Source organism: Pseudopipra pipra, chromosome 4, assembly GCF_036250125.1.
Source record: "Pseudopipra pipra isolate bDixPip1 chromosome 4, bDixPip1.hap1, whole genome shotgun sequence".
Classification (NCBI taxonomy): Eukaryota; Metazoa; Chordata; class Aves; order Passeriformes; family Pipridae; genus Pseudopipra; species Pseudopipra pipra.
The window spans coordinates 1,198,671-1,214,850 of record NC_087552.1 but is presented as its reverse complement, the minus strand read 5'-3'; the positions used below and the strand labels follow the sequence as shown (position 1 = coordinate 1,214,850).

The window sequence follows — 16,180 nt, the reverse complement described above, 5'->3', positions numbered from 1 at the left end:
ACTTTGGCTAGGGATGCTGAGCAGCTCCAGAAGAACATACAACGGGATCCAACGGGAATCTCTGCCATCAAGGCCTTGGGCTTTCCAAGCACAAGGACAAACCTGTCATTTAAGGTACCAAAACATAAAGCCCCTTCCTGTCTGCCATCCAACTGCCACACATATGGAAACCTGGAACATAGTCCTCCAAAATCCAGCACCACTCTCCAGACTGAGAATAAACACCCCCAGATGCAGAAGCCTTTAATAATTTTTTAAATATAAAAGTATAACTTCATTTCCTCTGTTCTGCTTAATTCTGTTCTGGGTATGTAGTGGAAAAGGTCAGAGAAAATGAGATTTCATTCAGGGAACTGATTCATTCTCACAGAGTTTGTTACAGAAAAAGATGGAAATGGATATTCCCAGAGGACAGTGATGTAATATTCTTGCACACGCTGATGAGTATCTCAAGAATCCAGTCCTTAGGAGGAAATATTTACTTTTTTCTGGCTAAACTGAAGTGGTTACTCTTTTGAGGACTACAAGATCCATCATTCAATATGACATCGCTTTCATGCTGACTTTTTTCCTCCTTTTAAAGCAAAAAATGCAAAATAAATACTTAATATCTGTTGGACTTAATAACCTCATTATGTGCAGGATTCCCTGTGTTCACCAGCACGTTTCTGAATCTGTGTCTGCCACTCCATCCTAACCCTGGCATGCCTTGCCTCAGAGGTAGCCCACTGTGCTCACATACCTTTGCTGCAGTCCTGAAGACCATCTGATCACGTACCGAGGGGGCAAGAATTAAAAAAAACATGCTTTGTTTCCTAAGAAAAATTTATTTCACACAGGGGAATTTAGGATGTGGATTCCCTGTAGAAGGATAATTTAAATTACAACAAGCCAGTTCAGATGAAACCAGGATGCTCTGTATTCCTTTGTGGAAAGAAGTGAGAAAAACGGGTAATCAAATTTAGAGTCAGAATTGAACTCTCGAAGTTCTGATATATGTTGTCAAAACTAGCAGAAATATCAGACCCTGTTAATTCCTCCATTCCTTAATTGACATGGGCATGATAAACTGCTGTTTTTCTTTGTTCCTGTGAACTTCAGAAAGACTCAAGCAAACAAGGTGCTCAGAGAGTGGGGCGAGCTCTGCCAGGTGAGGGTTCCCAGGGATTCTCCAAGCAGCAGCACTGCCCAGAGCTCCCTGATTTGTCTGGATGCAGCTCTTCAGGCATTTCAGGGAATGGCTCCTGATCTCAAAGCAAGAGCAGAGTCAGATTTAAATTGGTCTGATTTGCTGTTTGGCTGCTGGCAGACAATAAAACCTAGCACACCTGCAGAAGCACTCACCTCCCTAAATCTGGGACCTTTCCAACTCCTGGTGTTCATTCAGAGGATATGCTGAATGTTCCCATTCAAACCCCAAAAGATGGGCAAGTGTAATTATTGTAAAAAGTTTAAGTTTCTGTATGGAGAGACTATGGGAGATTGGAAAAGTTCACAAATCAAACCAGTTTTTCCTCAGATTTGCCTCCACACTGCTACCCCTTTCCAGGAACTCCAGCGTGTTGTTACAGAAGGAGATGAAGGAAAAAGCTGGATGAATTAAAAACCCACCCAACTAATAAGAAAACCCAACTTCAGCCAACCACCTAACACAATAAAAGAAGAGCCTTCCTTCTGCTTCTCCTGACAATTCCATAAGGAAGCAGCTGGCACATTGCATCCTGCTCTCAGAAGACTTCCATCTCCCAAACTGTGAGATCCAGGACCACTTTTACCTCTTTTAATGGAACAGCAAATCAGAAAAGATTATCACAATGTTGCCTTTCAGCCTCTTCTCCTAAACATGGACAAAAATCTGGACATTTTCTGGGAATGTCAGTCACTGCTGAGAAAAAGTCATTTCCTCCCTGATAACCTGCACTCAAAGCCTGAAGTGATTAAAGTGATTACAGGTCTGCCTGGAAAATGGACATGTCTGTACTTTCTGGGAGAATTCTTTCTCTTTTAATTTGGTAGGAGGAGACTCAAATCCCAGAAAAATGAACCAGTTTTGTATTTCTGAATATAGTTCCAGAAATTCTGGTATTTCTGAAAATAATCAAGTTCGATTTGTTTTGTGGTTTAAAAAAAAAAAAAAAGTCTTAATTTATAGCTGTTAAATTCATGTACAAATACAACTAAGAACAACAAAATTCCTCCATCCAAAAGATGGGGGGGAAAAAAGGGAAATTCTTAATTGAAAAAAGCCAATTATTTCAAACCAGATGAAGTGCTTTTAAACAACTTTGGGGTTTGTGGATTTTTTGTCTCTACAAGCCTCTAAGATGGGAGGTTGGTCTGTAGTGTGACTCCCTGCAAGCCAGATTTAGCTGCAAGAAATCCATGGAGTTTAGTTGCTTATCTTAGATTGCCCAGACTTTAATGGCCTGGAAACACACAGAGCAGTTTTGCAAGATCAGATTTTTCAAAAATTCCAGTATTGGTTTTGTTTCAAGCTGGCTGGAAATCTCTCCAGCACAGATTCTTTTACACTGGTTTAATAGTTTGAGTTTCAGCTGAAATCTGGAATTTTAAAAGCATATTGCAGGCTTTTGAAATTTCTGCTTGAAAATCAGAAAGCACTTGGATTTGGGTGTGATTTGAGCGGTGACAAAAACATACAAAACTCAGCCATTTCTCAGTATATTTCCCTGTCACTTTGCTTCCAAGTTCTGCTTCAGGATTAAAGAATTTATCTTAATGCTGCGATGCCATTTCCCACCATAAATACTGGAAATGTGTCAGACCCCAAGACCTGTCAGCAGAGTGACAAACTTTTAAAGGTAGGTCTGAAAAAACCTGACAGTTCTCAATGTCAAACTCCTTTAAGTATCTTTAACAGGTTTTGTCCCATATACAGGACTCTACAGGGTCAGAAGAAATTATTTGGAAATTATACAGTTATGCACAAACAGAATGCCAGATCATGGTTTTTTTTATGATCCATGAAAAAGAGGTCAAAATTAAAACAGAGTATTTTTGACTTAAGACTCCTCAAAAACCCAGCAGCTACCAAAAGTGTCCAGCAACAAGGAATCCAAGTAGTCTCTTTGCTGCAAAAATATGAATTAATAGGCTTTACTGAGCAGGCAAAACTGCATTTCAACACAAGAGCTAAAATTTTACTGTACCTTCGGAAAAAAAGGGTTTCGGTTTCACAAGGTTACAGGCCAGCTCCTTTCATCTCTGACCCACAAGGCACAACTCTACCGTGGGGCAGCTTCCAGAAAAAACTGCAGAGGCAAGAAATCAATCCATTAGGATTCCAGGAAAACACATTTGATTCAGTAAACAGCACTGTTTGCAAGCCTCCTTTCCAATGGTGAAGCTCTACTCCGAAAATACGCACAGGTTGTGTGTGTACGTACCAGGAGAAGCGTTGGAGAACTTGCCAAATTGTGTTAGGAAATATGGCTGAGATCATTATTTAATTATAAACCCATCTTTTAACCACCCTTGCAGCACAGAACATCCAGGGTATAATGCACATCCTGTGCATCCCTCCACCTGCTTCTCATCTCTCAGGGACTCTGTGACAACAGAAAGAGTGAGCAGGAGCAAAGGCAGAGCTTGTGTTCAGGCATCCCAGTAATCCCAGCAAAACCCAGGCCCTCGAGACACATTCCTTTGGACAATTTCGGGACCACTATGATCTGTGGAAAGCACGAGAAGATGGACTGTGCAACAATCACAGGACCTGTCTGAAAAATCTGTTCCTGTGTACAGGAACACCAAAGTGCCAAAAAAGTAAACAATAAGTTGTTGATTAAAGTCAGTAGTTGAGAATATTTGAAGTTAGTATTTCAGAACATCAGGTCATTTCTCCAGACTGTGTTCTACTGTCATCTAAAACTTCCTCTCAGCCGAGTTTTTAAATGTTTTGTTGTAGAGAGAAGTTCAGACTGCTTGGGATCACAGGACAGAAGGGCTCATGCTCATATAAAGGAGCGTTAGTGAGATTTTAAGTCTTCCCTAAGTATTTCCCGAGGCTGGATTTTATTGTGTTTAAAACAATGCTACTCCATTAGCATCTCGTTTGGCAATATAGACTGGAGCTGGGTGTCAAACAAAGGGCTAATGACCGAAAATACTTTGGACCAAGTGGACAGTCAGCCCATCCCCACAGAACCAGTCCCTCTCTAGCACAGTTTTCCACAGGAACACAGGTAGTGTTTATTCAGGGCAGCTAGAGGGACCTGATCCACACCTTCGGTGGTGCCTGGCAGCTGCTGGAAAGCACCCCAGTATCACCTCTCACCGCTGCTAATGGTCAGAGAACACAGCAGCAATGTAAACAAGCCATCCTTGAAAAGCTCCCCAAAACGCAGCAAAAAAAAAAAATCATTCTTTTAATGCACAAAGTGGTGCCAATCCACAAGAGTTCCCCTTTCAGCAGCTGCCAGGATAAATTTCCCCTTTGGGCAGACAGTCCGAAACCTGAGCCCGTAGTCCATGAGAATGTGCAGCTTGACTTGAGCACACAGGGAAAAAAAACCCGGGGAATTCTGCCCAGGGAAATTAATCATTCTCAGCACCTCTGCAGATCCAGTCTGTCCCTTCAGCCCTGACCTACATACTGCACACACGGCGCTTCAAAACAATCTGACATTTAAATCAAAACTGCCCAGCTTCCCGCTCCCTCCCTTCATTCCCACTGGACAATCAGTTGACTGCCTGCCCTTGGAATAACTTATTTAGTAGAGTCTCAGGACATTCATGGTCTCCACTGGATTTTTTGCACCCCAGGATTATCCTGAACTGAGATTAGAGTTGTCACCCAGTGTGGAGTTTGTTACACACCAGCTGGGTTTCAAAGCATATGGGAATGGTGGTGAGCAATGGACAGGGAACATTTAAACAGAATCCCAGAGTCCCAGAATGGTTTGGAGTGGGACTGTAAGGATCACCTGGTTTCACGCCGGTGCCATGGACAGAGAACCTTCCATCAGAATAGGTTGCTCCAAGCTCCAAAGCAATGTTGTCACATCCACCTGCTTTCTTGGAGCTTCCTTGAGAAAAGGGGCTGCTCAGAGAAGAACTTCACTGTGCAGAACCTCTGCAAAATCAAACAAATTTTCCAGTTAAGGTAGAGCAAAGCTGATTCAGGAAACTTTTTGTGATGAATAAGTCGAAGACAGCAGGCACAGACCAAGGTGAATGAAGTGAACAGAAATGTGAGCTTTTATTGCAAAGAATGGCAAGCATCAGAATATGGTTGTTTTAATTATCTTTTTAGTTGAGACAGTAAAACTTAACACATTTACATTTCCCACTATGCCCACATGCACTATAAAACAAACATCATCCCAGCATTAGTGGGAGAAAGGTCCACTCCTGGCAAATCACTTCTGCCTCCTTTCAAACAGTTAACTGCAAAATCCATAAGGCTGGGGCCCATAAAAATGGGATGGAGCAAACAGTAAAACAACATGGAAGTGTAAGTGTTCAAGGAGGAACAACTCCAGCCAATGTGGCTGTGATTTCACACTTTTCCACTGTAAAAAAGAGGAGCCCGTCCCCATTTCATAACTCCAGGGGGAACCAGCTCCACATTTTCAGGATTGCCCGGAGCTGTAAGTGAGTCACCCCTCACCTGAGGCACTCAACGGGCAAGGGAAGCTCCTGGACTAACTGATGTACTGAGAGGAAGGAGAGAATCCAAGAAATTGGAGTGTCTGTCCAATGCTCTGGAGTGTCCAATCACTCACCCTCTCCCCCTCCACTTGGTAATCATTTTATTCTTACACTGCTGCTTTGGGATTTATGATGGAATAATGCCTACTCCTTTACCTTTAACTTGCAGAGATAACTGCTAATGGGTAAAATTTACTGTACCTAAGGAGGCTGTTTCCTTTCCTGCCCCACACTCCTCTCCCACAAAAGGAAAGCATTAATTGAAGCCCCAGCAGTCAGAGCAAGAGCAACGTTTTCCAAAACTGTTGCGTTCCCTTTGTTTCAGCGCTGTTAAAACAACGTGTGGCACACTCCATGTGCAGCCCTCAACAGTATTTGCTGCTGCCTTCCCCCACATTGTGTAGCAGGAGGAACGGCCCTGTGAGAGCCCACAGTTACCCTGGTGGGGAGATGTGCTCACCCACACCTAGTTGGCTGCACATTCCCAAGTGCCTGGAGGAAGTTCCAAAGGGATGCACTGCTGTTCCTGGACAGTGGGATCCGCTGGGGAATCGCTGTAGTCACACAAACAGACAAAGCCTGGAAAGTGAACAACGTCCTACGTGCAACATTTGCTATTAAATACCTGAGGATGAAAGTGGAACGAAAAGAAAATTCTATAAAAAGTTGTGATTTTAATAGTCTCACTTACTAAGTTCAGTTTTCTGGAGACTTGGCAGGCTTTCCTGGAATGGACTGGGATATCTGAAACCTCTTTTGTTCTCTTTTTCCTTTTTTTTTAGCGTAGCTATTTGCAACCGTCAATGAGTAGTGGCAAAATATGACATTTGGAATTAACCCTGAAATCCTGGAATTGTCCAGTGACCAAAAAAAACCAAAGCAGAATGCCTCAGTCTTCAAGCAGAGTATCCTTAATCCTATTTTAATAACTGGTTTTCACTGTGTTACCATATTATTTTATATTATATCAACCTCTTGATGGCTGACACGCTCAAAGAGCAGCAGGGAAAGGGTTTTTACTTCAGTATTTCACAAGAATTTTATATGGGCTGTGAACTCTTCTTGCAATCTACATCAAAACATTTGTGTGTTTTCATTCCAATGGAATCTGCATTAATATCTTTCCTTAATTACAAATTATCTGCTCGTCGCAGGGAGTCCAAGTGCTTTGGAGGCTACAAACCCAGAGCATTTTGATTTTAATAAAAATAATAAAATTTGCACAGTGCCCCTGCTATTTTTTTTTTTCCAGCCATCAGATGTCTGGACTAACTGCACATTCCAACACTTTGGAAAAGAGATTCTGCCTCATGTAATAGCTAAAGGAATGTTCCAGTGTCATTGCTGGGGAGGATGCAGAGGGCTGAATGCATTTAAAAAACAACTTGAAAAACCTACTCTGTGTATTTTTTATGAAGTCACCTAAAAACTTTGTGTTTCCTGGGTATGTTTTAATCTCCAGGCAACACAGTTCTGCTCTGCCTAGGACAGATCCCTGGGTATTTCAATCCACACTGTGCTGCTCAGGCAGCCAAATGGCAGGGAACAGAGTCCAAAACCAGCCTCAATCCACATGATTTTAAGTTTGCCCATCACCAAAACATGTAAATATAATGGGATACAAACTCTGCCCTCAGTCACCTGACATTAGATATTCCTGCTTCATCTAATAAACCTATTTTTAGACAACTTCTTATTGAAACAGGCTTCTCATCGATAGCGAAATGTAGATGATCTGAATAAAATGTGCAAAAAAATAGGCTAAAAATCTGAAAATGTGTTGATTAAACTTCAAAATACCAGGATTTTTGTTGTATTTGGGTTTTGTCACTTCGTGTTGCCTTTAAATGCTAAAATCAATGTAAATTGTCTGTTAAGTGCAGATAGATCAGTTCATTTTATCCTTAGTAGAAATGCACGAAAGGACCACAGACTTTTTGAACAGACCTATGAGGAATGAAAGCAAGATGTTGTTCATGGGCTTTAATAAGGCTCTGTAGAAATTATAAAACCTTGACAAATCAAACAATCAGCCAGATCATGCCAGGTTTGAACAACATCCCCCCAAACCTTCTGCCCAGGATCTCATTTCCTAGGAAATTTGCCGCAGCAATGCCCACATGCAGGAAAGGTTATCGATTTCTCTGCATGCTAAAACCTTTCTCACATGAGAATCCATAAGGGAATACGTTCTAAACTGAGGGAAAGCTATTTTTTAGGGAGGGTAAAATTGTAAACTTACTGTAGGACGTTTCAGAGCATCTTTGCAAATATCCTAAAGCCACGAGGGGCTGAGGGAACACTCGTGAGGGGTAGACAACACTCTGTCCAGATCTGATGTGCCAGCCCAGCTCCTGCTTCTCCAAGACCAAAGGGAAGAGTGCCAGAGAAAATCCGAACTGCAGGCAGCCTGCATGTTTGCCATCATTTTCATAAAAAAACCACTCCAAATAAAATACAAATCAAGGGATTCTGTGTAGAAATGTCTCCCAGGCACAGCAAAACCCCCAAAGACCTGGGGTATCAGGAAAGGAGGTGCTGGTCCCACCTTTGCTGGCACCTTGTCCTGCATAAAGAACATGAAGGTGCAAAGTCTAGAAATGTCATTCTGGGGCTTTATGGCAAATTATTAATTGGTTTGGTGAATAATGCCGAATTTCTAATGTAGCAGAAACCCAAAGTATTTGTAAAAATGTATACATAAACTCCATTTCTCCCTTAAGGGCATCATGTGTGATTGTAAAGCATTTTTGCAAGTCCTCAGCAGCTCCCAGCTCTGTCCTACCTCCATCACTTATCCCAAGGAAAAGCAGTGGGGTGAGTGCACAGGCCACAGACACACACATGGAGCAGGAATGGGCTCTGCCCCAGTTTTCCTCCCATTCCAGCAGCCAGGATGAGGCTCCACACCATCTGGCAGAGTGTGGGGCTGGGCACTGTGCTTGACTGCACGGTGCCACCTGGGCTGGCCCACTGTGCACTGGGCTAGGAAAATAGCAGTATCACATTTTCCAGCTTCATTCCAGCTGATCCCAAGAGCAGCAAAGTTTCCACATAAAGCAAATGGCACTTTTTCTTTGTATCCTGCCAGTCCTTGCAAATGGTACAGCTGAGAGCAGGGGTGTTTAAGTGATGAGAGTCATTCTGAGAAGAAAGGAACCATTTGCTCTAGACCTTTTGATGTTTTACCTCAGGCTGATGTCAGTCTCAGGATGAACAGATACATAAATAACAAGTAAATATACAAATAAATATACAAGTAATTTGCATGAAAGAAGCTTCCATTTTTTTCATAGCTGAAGGCTGACAAGGAAATTACTGTTTATAAAATAAGAGGCATTTTTCTTGTATATCTGAGAGAAATCAATAGGAAGAAACAAAGACCAGCCCCACAGTACCTAGTATTAACAGAATGTCTTATTCCTTCACTCTCTAAAGGTCATATCCCCAACAAACCTTGAACTTGCAGTTGACTGGTCTTGTGGACTTGACTGGAGCTGGGGAGGTTCAGGAAGCTTAGGGATTTTTATTTTAAACAGTGTTTAAACCAGCCATACATCCTATGGAAGGGGAGGGGAGATGGCTGACCCAGGGTGAGATAACACTGCTTTTCATCACGTTTAATTGCCAAAGAACATCTTGCACTTATCAAATAGAGAGGGGAGGGAGAGGTCACCCCTGCGCTCTCCCATCTGCTTTTCCAGAAGATTCCTGCTTCCTCTCCCAAAGCACTGTGCAGTCCCACTTTCCTGCTGGGTTCCAGTCCCAACAACTGCACCAAAGAAGGGGTTGCTGAGGGTGGGCAGTACAAGGGGAAGTATCACCAGTCACATCACCCCTGCTGTGCCCATGAGGATGCCATCCCGGATTTCCAGTCAGGAATATACCAGGTGGGAGCTTTTGGGGCTAAACCTGCTACACAAATGCACATTACTGTGGCCAGCATTTCATTTCAAATGGAACATATTTGTCTACCAAACAACTGAGGCACTGGGGAACGCTGGAATTAAGTCAAAACATGAGATTCATGGCATGCTTGCCAATCCTAGTAGCAATCTGAAGGAGGGCCAGGTTTGGCATCTAAAAGGATTGTTTTTCACTCCTATAACAGCAGTGAAAATGAAAATTGGTCCATCAAGTCCAAACCTGGCAATGGATCCCATGGCCCTGGGACTGAGACTTCTTCGTGGTCTGTGAATGCAACACATGCTGGAAAAAGGCAAACAATTGACATTTGATCCCATCTCCAGGTCTGACAGAGAAAATTAGAGGCCTCCCATGCAGATCTTGTTTGGAAAGATAGAAGGGAAGGCAGAGGATTGAAAAACTAGGTACAAATAGCACTGGGCCCCATTTTGAGTGAGAGACATCTCCACAGAGCCACAGTCCAAATTTACAGTGGATTTACAGTTCCTGTTGAACACTGGTTGCACCACAAAACATGGAAAGAGAAGAACACAATAAGGGCCTTGGGTCCTGATGGACATCCTGCTACAGGTTGAATCAGGTTCCCTGGCTTTGTAAACTATAGAAAATAAAAACCACGAGTGAGAAATGGTATCTGTTTTCTATTGGAAAGCCAACCAACGCCTGTCACAGGAGTTTGTCAACATTGCCAGGAACTGAAATTAGGGCTGTTTGTAACTATTTATAAATCAGATATCTAAGGTTCATAGACATAAGTCTGAAGGGATTCTTGCACAGGGACAAGGAACTTTATGAGGACATCCCAAAAAGCTCTTGCCTGCAGGTGAGACATGATAACTGTTGATACGGACATTCTCATTCCATTACATCAATTTTAAAAAAAAAGGTGAATACTTCACCCCGAAGGCCCACGGACGCTGCAGCCACATGGATGGACTGTGTTGAATTTCCAGGTTGGAGGCAGCCAGGTTTCTCTCTTCCATCTTTGATCTCCTTCAGACAGCTGGAACCTGCCTGTGAAGTGCAATGACATATAAGATATGATTGTCACTGACACTTCTCTCTTTTCATCTTGGTGACCTAAGGCAAGGCTGAAGTGGGTGCTGCCAATGCTACAAACAACGTTTTGATCCTGTTTTTTCTCTTACAAAGTCAGGGCAATGCTAGATTCCTAAGGCATGGGGCCTTGTCCAACCCTACATTCCCTGGGAGATAAGGAAGGCATTGACTTTGGCTGAGAATATACAGATGGAACTGCCCAGATGCTTCAGCCAACTGAGCACAAACGAGACAGAACCGAGTTCTGTTTGTCCATCCACATTCCAGCACTGGAAAACTCCTACCCAGACAAACTGCCTAATAACCTGGACCAGACAACTGTGACCAGAGCATCATTTCAGCACTCAAACAGGGATACAGCACAAATGATTTACAATATGAGCTTAAGGAAGATACGCATTGGGTCACAATTGCTGCTTGGACTAGACTGGAAGGAATCCAAAAACCAGGAGGAAGGGAAAGCATTAGTTAATTAGAAGGGGAGATCAAGAGCTGGCTTCTGTAAAGAAATCTCAGCTTTGAAATCCAAAATATTTAATCCCAACTACCAGTGACTCTTCCAGACCAATGGAAGGATACCTGGAGTCTCTGTAGACCAACAAAGCCCCACCACAAGTTCTGTGTGTCCTTGAACTGAGCCAGCAAATAACAGGAGTGCTCGTGCTCCTGGTGACTACTCATGTTATCCACAAAATCAGAGACTTTTCGGAGTGAGGAGGAATATTGGTGACTGAAATTTGTACAGATGGAACACTGCCTGTCGTGTGGGGGGAAAATTGGGGTCAATCTTATTAGACATAATAGGACTCTATTCATTATGGATGAAAAGATTTGGCTCTTACCATTACATGAGAGGATCGGTGCAGCTGTGGTTTAACCAAACTCACAAGAGGGTGAATGAAGCTACCGAGACAAACTAGACAGCAAATTTCCAAAAGCTGCTGGAATATTTAAGATTCCACCTCGTCTGGTCGATGCCTGTAAAACATAAATGCAATTTCCATTATGAGAAGCAATAACTAACAAACTGCTGCTGGCTTATATAAGAATTATTGGGGCTATCAATCCATATCATCAAGGGATAAGCTGCTCACCAGCTGGGATCAGGAAGAAATCCCCTCTGCTCCAAGCCCACCATGGCTACAGTGTTGGATAATTAACAGGATATTGAGGAAAGGCAGATTAACACCTTGCTTTAAAGCATCCAGAAGTGGAATATTAGGCCAGATGGTCAATTATCTGTTCTACTAATGCAACTCTTCTACTCTTGAAAAAAAAATACACCATTGCTCAACAGAAATTCCCAATTATTCCTGGGTTTGGTGCCATATGAATCACTAACCGCTTGAACCACTGACATTTCAGTGGTTTTACTACAATCTGTGGCTCCTGGGATGTCTCAAAGTCAGGATCTCTCCTGCCACCCTCACTAATCACCACTGCAAACCAGGGAAGAGCCCCCTCTGATTGCCATGGCAAAGCCATAAACAGATTCCTGAGTCCCCAGGATGCACAGCCTTGGTTTCTTGTCCTTCTGAAATCCATCTGGATCACAGCACAGTGCTGCCATTCTGCTCCAAAGTGAGAGCCTGAACTGTCTAACAGAGAAGAGTCACCTATTTTTTTTAGATGAGATGCTCATGTCAAAGAACTTAGAGAGAATAAGAGACAGCGAGTATTCAGCCCACATTAAATTATTTTGGCAACGAAACTGATGAAGAAAAACACAATAAAAATGCTGAAAAGAACTTTTCCAAATGTTTCTTTGAAAGAATTTGTACACAGACAAGAGCTGCTGGTCCCACACCAGACTCCTGGGCCAACCTTTTCTTTTTCCCTTCTCTTTTTCTAAAGATTTTATTGGTACCCTTAAATTTTCAAGGTTTTTATAGTCAGAGAGAACGTCCTGCCAATTACTTTTCCTCTACAACTCTGCAAAGTTTGTTTTCAGTGTTTTACCGTTATTTTTTAGTATTCTAAGGTTTTGAATGGTACTAAAACTATAGTTCATTAAGACTCTAGTTGGACTTTGGCCTAATAATATTTGCCTTTAATTCTGTATAAAATGGGACAAGAGTTTCTGAGCTATATTTGTTTCTAGAAAAATTACTTTCTTTTCCTTAGGACAGAAGAAATATCTGCTTACTGCTATTTTACTCAAAAAAAGTGTTTTCAGAAAAACGCTTGGGAAATATTCAAATCATGTCATGTAATGGAAAGCTTTACCAGGATATCCTGGAAGTTTTGGAAAGTTCCAAGCTGTTTTGGGTTACACAGCCTACAGCAGGCTGTGAAATATATACAATACTGGGAAAGAGATCACGTTAGCTTTTAACCACTGTGCTGGATGAGCACAGGACAAGCAAAACTCACGTCAGAAGCTCAAGAGATGAAGTCATGTCACACTTGAGCTGCACTGAACTTCCTCAGCACTTCTGGGAGCTGTCCTGACCGGTCCCTAAGCTGCGTGTGCCCTCCCCAAAGCAATTCAGAAGTTCTTTACAGGACCAAAGACATGCTCGGACACTCCCTTGGGACTGGCCTCAAAGCAGTGGAATTCTCCTCCCTCCCCATTAATCCCTGATGTACAACAAATGACATCTTGCAGGGTTAGGAAAAAATCTTTTTTACCAAACAAACCCTATTGTCTGTTTGATTCTTGTGGTTTCCCGATGCTGGCTGCATTTTGGGGACAGCAATAATTCCGTAGGCTCTAAATCAGCCAGTGGGCTGGTTTGGAGGCTGCTCTTGTGAGGACACCAAGGAGCCTCTAACCACACTCCACAGCAGCAGCTCTTTCACACACACACAAAAAAAATCTTAAAAATCAAGAATGCTTTCATTAACATCCTGTGTGCCAGTCCCAATTCAAGCTCTCTCAAGGATTAGGAATGCCAGTATAATTCTATAGGAAATGCTGGAAACTACCCCAGAAAACTCCATGGTGCAAGTTAATACAGTAAACCCGTAAATTCAATACATCTAAATCCAAACTTTTAGTTATGCAATAATATAAACTGCAGGAACACTTTCCCTGGCAGTGTTCAAGGCCAGGTTGGATGAGGCTTGGAGCGTGGAAGGTGTCCCTGCCCCTGGCAGAGGGTTGGAATGAGATGACCTTCAAGGTCCCTTCCAACCCAAACTATTCTGCGATTCCGTGATAAAATTTACTGCTTACATTTCCTTGGAACTTGCTAAAGCCCATAAGAAGATGGTATATGTTTTATAATTGGAGCAGCACAAGAAATACTAATGAAATTAATAATGATCCTGTTATGCTAACATTAGACTAACAAATAACTTGAGTCTGCTATTCCCCAGAACATGGTTATTTTTCTGAAGACTTATTAGTTTTGGAAACACTTACCATGCATGTTGTGTATTTTTCAGGAACAGAACAACACTTCTTCTACCCTTTATTGGATGAGACATAAAATAACAAATGCTGAAGAGGTGTGGCCATTAAAAATCATGTGCTGTCACTGGCGAGAGCTCCAGCAATCGAGCCAGCTCCCCAGGGTAGAAAGAAGAATTCTGTCTCTTATCCACTTCCCAGGTTATTCCAGATCCCAAGTTCAGGCAGATCTAATATAAAACTGCACTTGATGACACCTGCAGTTTTGAAGCCAAACCTTCTCTCTCTGCTACATCATAACTTTCCTTCCACAGCAAGGGGAAATTCCTGACTCTTCACTGACATCTGGCATTCACCTGTCACCCACAGTACTAAATCATCTCTATGGTCCCTTCCAACCCAAACCATTCTATGACCTTAAGAATTAGATTCTTTTCTATAAAAAAATTATTGCTATTAAAAAGAATATTTATATGTAGAAAATAAATATTTTTTAAAAAAAGAAAATCTCTTCCTGACATCTTCACTTGAGTAACAGGTTTACACCTACCAGACAAAAATGCCTGAACTATTTCTAACTGAAGCTTAATAAAAGTCCAGAATAAGTTCTGAATTGGTGATGATAATTTTAAATCTTGAACTTTATTCTGAATAATTTTGAGACACGTAAATGGTTTAAGTTTGAACCCATATTACATAGAGAGAACTACAGAGCACCTTGTATCTATTCTTTCTCGTTTTAATGTATATCGAACTGTTAGCCATTTCCAACTTTATCGCCCCTCTTTTTTTCCTCCTCTGGCCAGCGATTTTTTCCCCTACAGTATGTAAATCTAATCCTCAGGTAGATTCTTTGTCCTGCTGAACTGAAGTCAGAGAAATACACCGACGAAAAGGCCCCTTCCAAGTTTCTCTTTCCCCATTAGCTGCCATAGCTCTCCCCCCAGGATACTCATTTATTTACAAAGACCTGCGAATTACAGCCCTTGACAGTGAAGTATTGGTGCTTTAAATAATTGTTACTGGAGACACATCAGCCAGACAAAGAGGCAAAACCTTGGCTGGGATAGTTTTCCCTCCTCACAACAAGATTTAGTTGCTGTGTCCTTTCTGGAGAGTGGTAAAACCTTGGAGCTGGGGATGTAAATATCTTGTCTGGCTGAGCTAAGTGCTGCTGTAGAATACATTTACTAAATGTTCTAGCAGAGGTCAGAAAATTGCTTGGAATGGCTTGGAAGCTGCTCTTGAATTAGAGACAGTTGGTACAGAAAACAGTTTCATGATAATCAGAAAAATGTTAACATCCTGAACGCTTAAGAGTGTTACCTGGTGAGGGGAAAAAAAAAGAGCAATTTAAAACTGATTTACTCACCTGACTGTAAGAGACAGTGCATTTTTATTGCATCATTCACAGCCAGGTGACATGCAGAAGAGAAGAGCCTGGATGTGCCAGCACTTCCCCCCCAGGTGTTTCTGTCATTCCTCGCCTCTTGCCTGCCTCCCTGTCATCTCCTCGATCCCTCCCACCTGAGACAGCCTCGCCGTGGCCTTGTACTCCTTCTGCTGCACCTTCGAGTCCATCTCTTCTCCACCTGAACAAACACAGTTTATTTCCATTTTGCAAACTGTCAGAATATCTACTGATTTCTCTCTACTTGTCTAGTGCGACTCAAGCAGAAAGTTGATCTTGGATGCACCAAAATATCTCCAAAAACTATAAATCACGGTGCTGCTTTTCCAGCTACAGAGCAGACAGCACTGAAGCCTTGTGGAACAAGTCTGTTCTCTCCTCACCTCAACATGAAGGTTCAAGAGTTCTGGGTTCTAATCTGGATAACTGGGTAAATTCTGGAAAATTCCACTGTAGCGTGAAGTGGAATTTTCAGGTGGATCTTTTCTTTCTAAGTTTTATACACACCTCTCTGCTCCTGCATTGTCTGCCCAAAATGGCGGGCACTGACCCAGGGGCTGCGCCAAAATGGCGGGGACTGCCCCAGGGGCTGCCCCAAAATGGCGGGGACTGACCCAGGGCCTGACCCAAAATGGCGGGGACTGACCCAGGAGCTGCCCCAAAATGGCAGGGACTGACCCAGGGCCTGACCCAAAATGGCGGGGACCGACCCAGGGCCTCGAGAGCCCCAAAATGGTGGGGATTGACCCAGGGCT

At 42.5% G+C, this 16,180-nt stretch overlaps 1 long non-coding RNA gene across 6 annotated transcripts in view; it reads right to left on the bottom strand.

Annotated features, from left to right (window-relative positions):
• Nucleotides 1-16,173, bottom strand: part of LOC135412603 (uncharacterized) — a 35,973-nt gene extending 19,800 nt beyond the window's left edge. For 3 of the 6 annotated variants that reach the window (XR_010429775.1, XR_010429770.1, XR_010429772.1), the window contains exons 1-6: nucleotides 15,387-16,173; nucleotides 14,027-14,073; nucleotides 11,502-11,637; nucleotides 10,500-10,614; nucleotides 5,031-5,095; nucleotides 3,171-3,272 (exon numbers count right to left, since the gene is read on the bottom strand). This is a non-coding gene — a long non-coding RNA (uncharacterized LOC135412603). Of the gene's footprint in view, nucleotides 1-3,170; nucleotides 3,273-4,946; nucleotides 5,096-10,499; nucleotides 10,615-11,501; nucleotides 11,638-14,026; nucleotides 14,074-15,386 lie in introns of all 6 variants that reach the window. The other 3 variants (XR_010429773.1, XR_010429771.1, XR_010429774.1) reach the window with 3 other exon arrangements.
• Nucleotides 16,174-16,180: the final 7 nt, after the last annotated feature.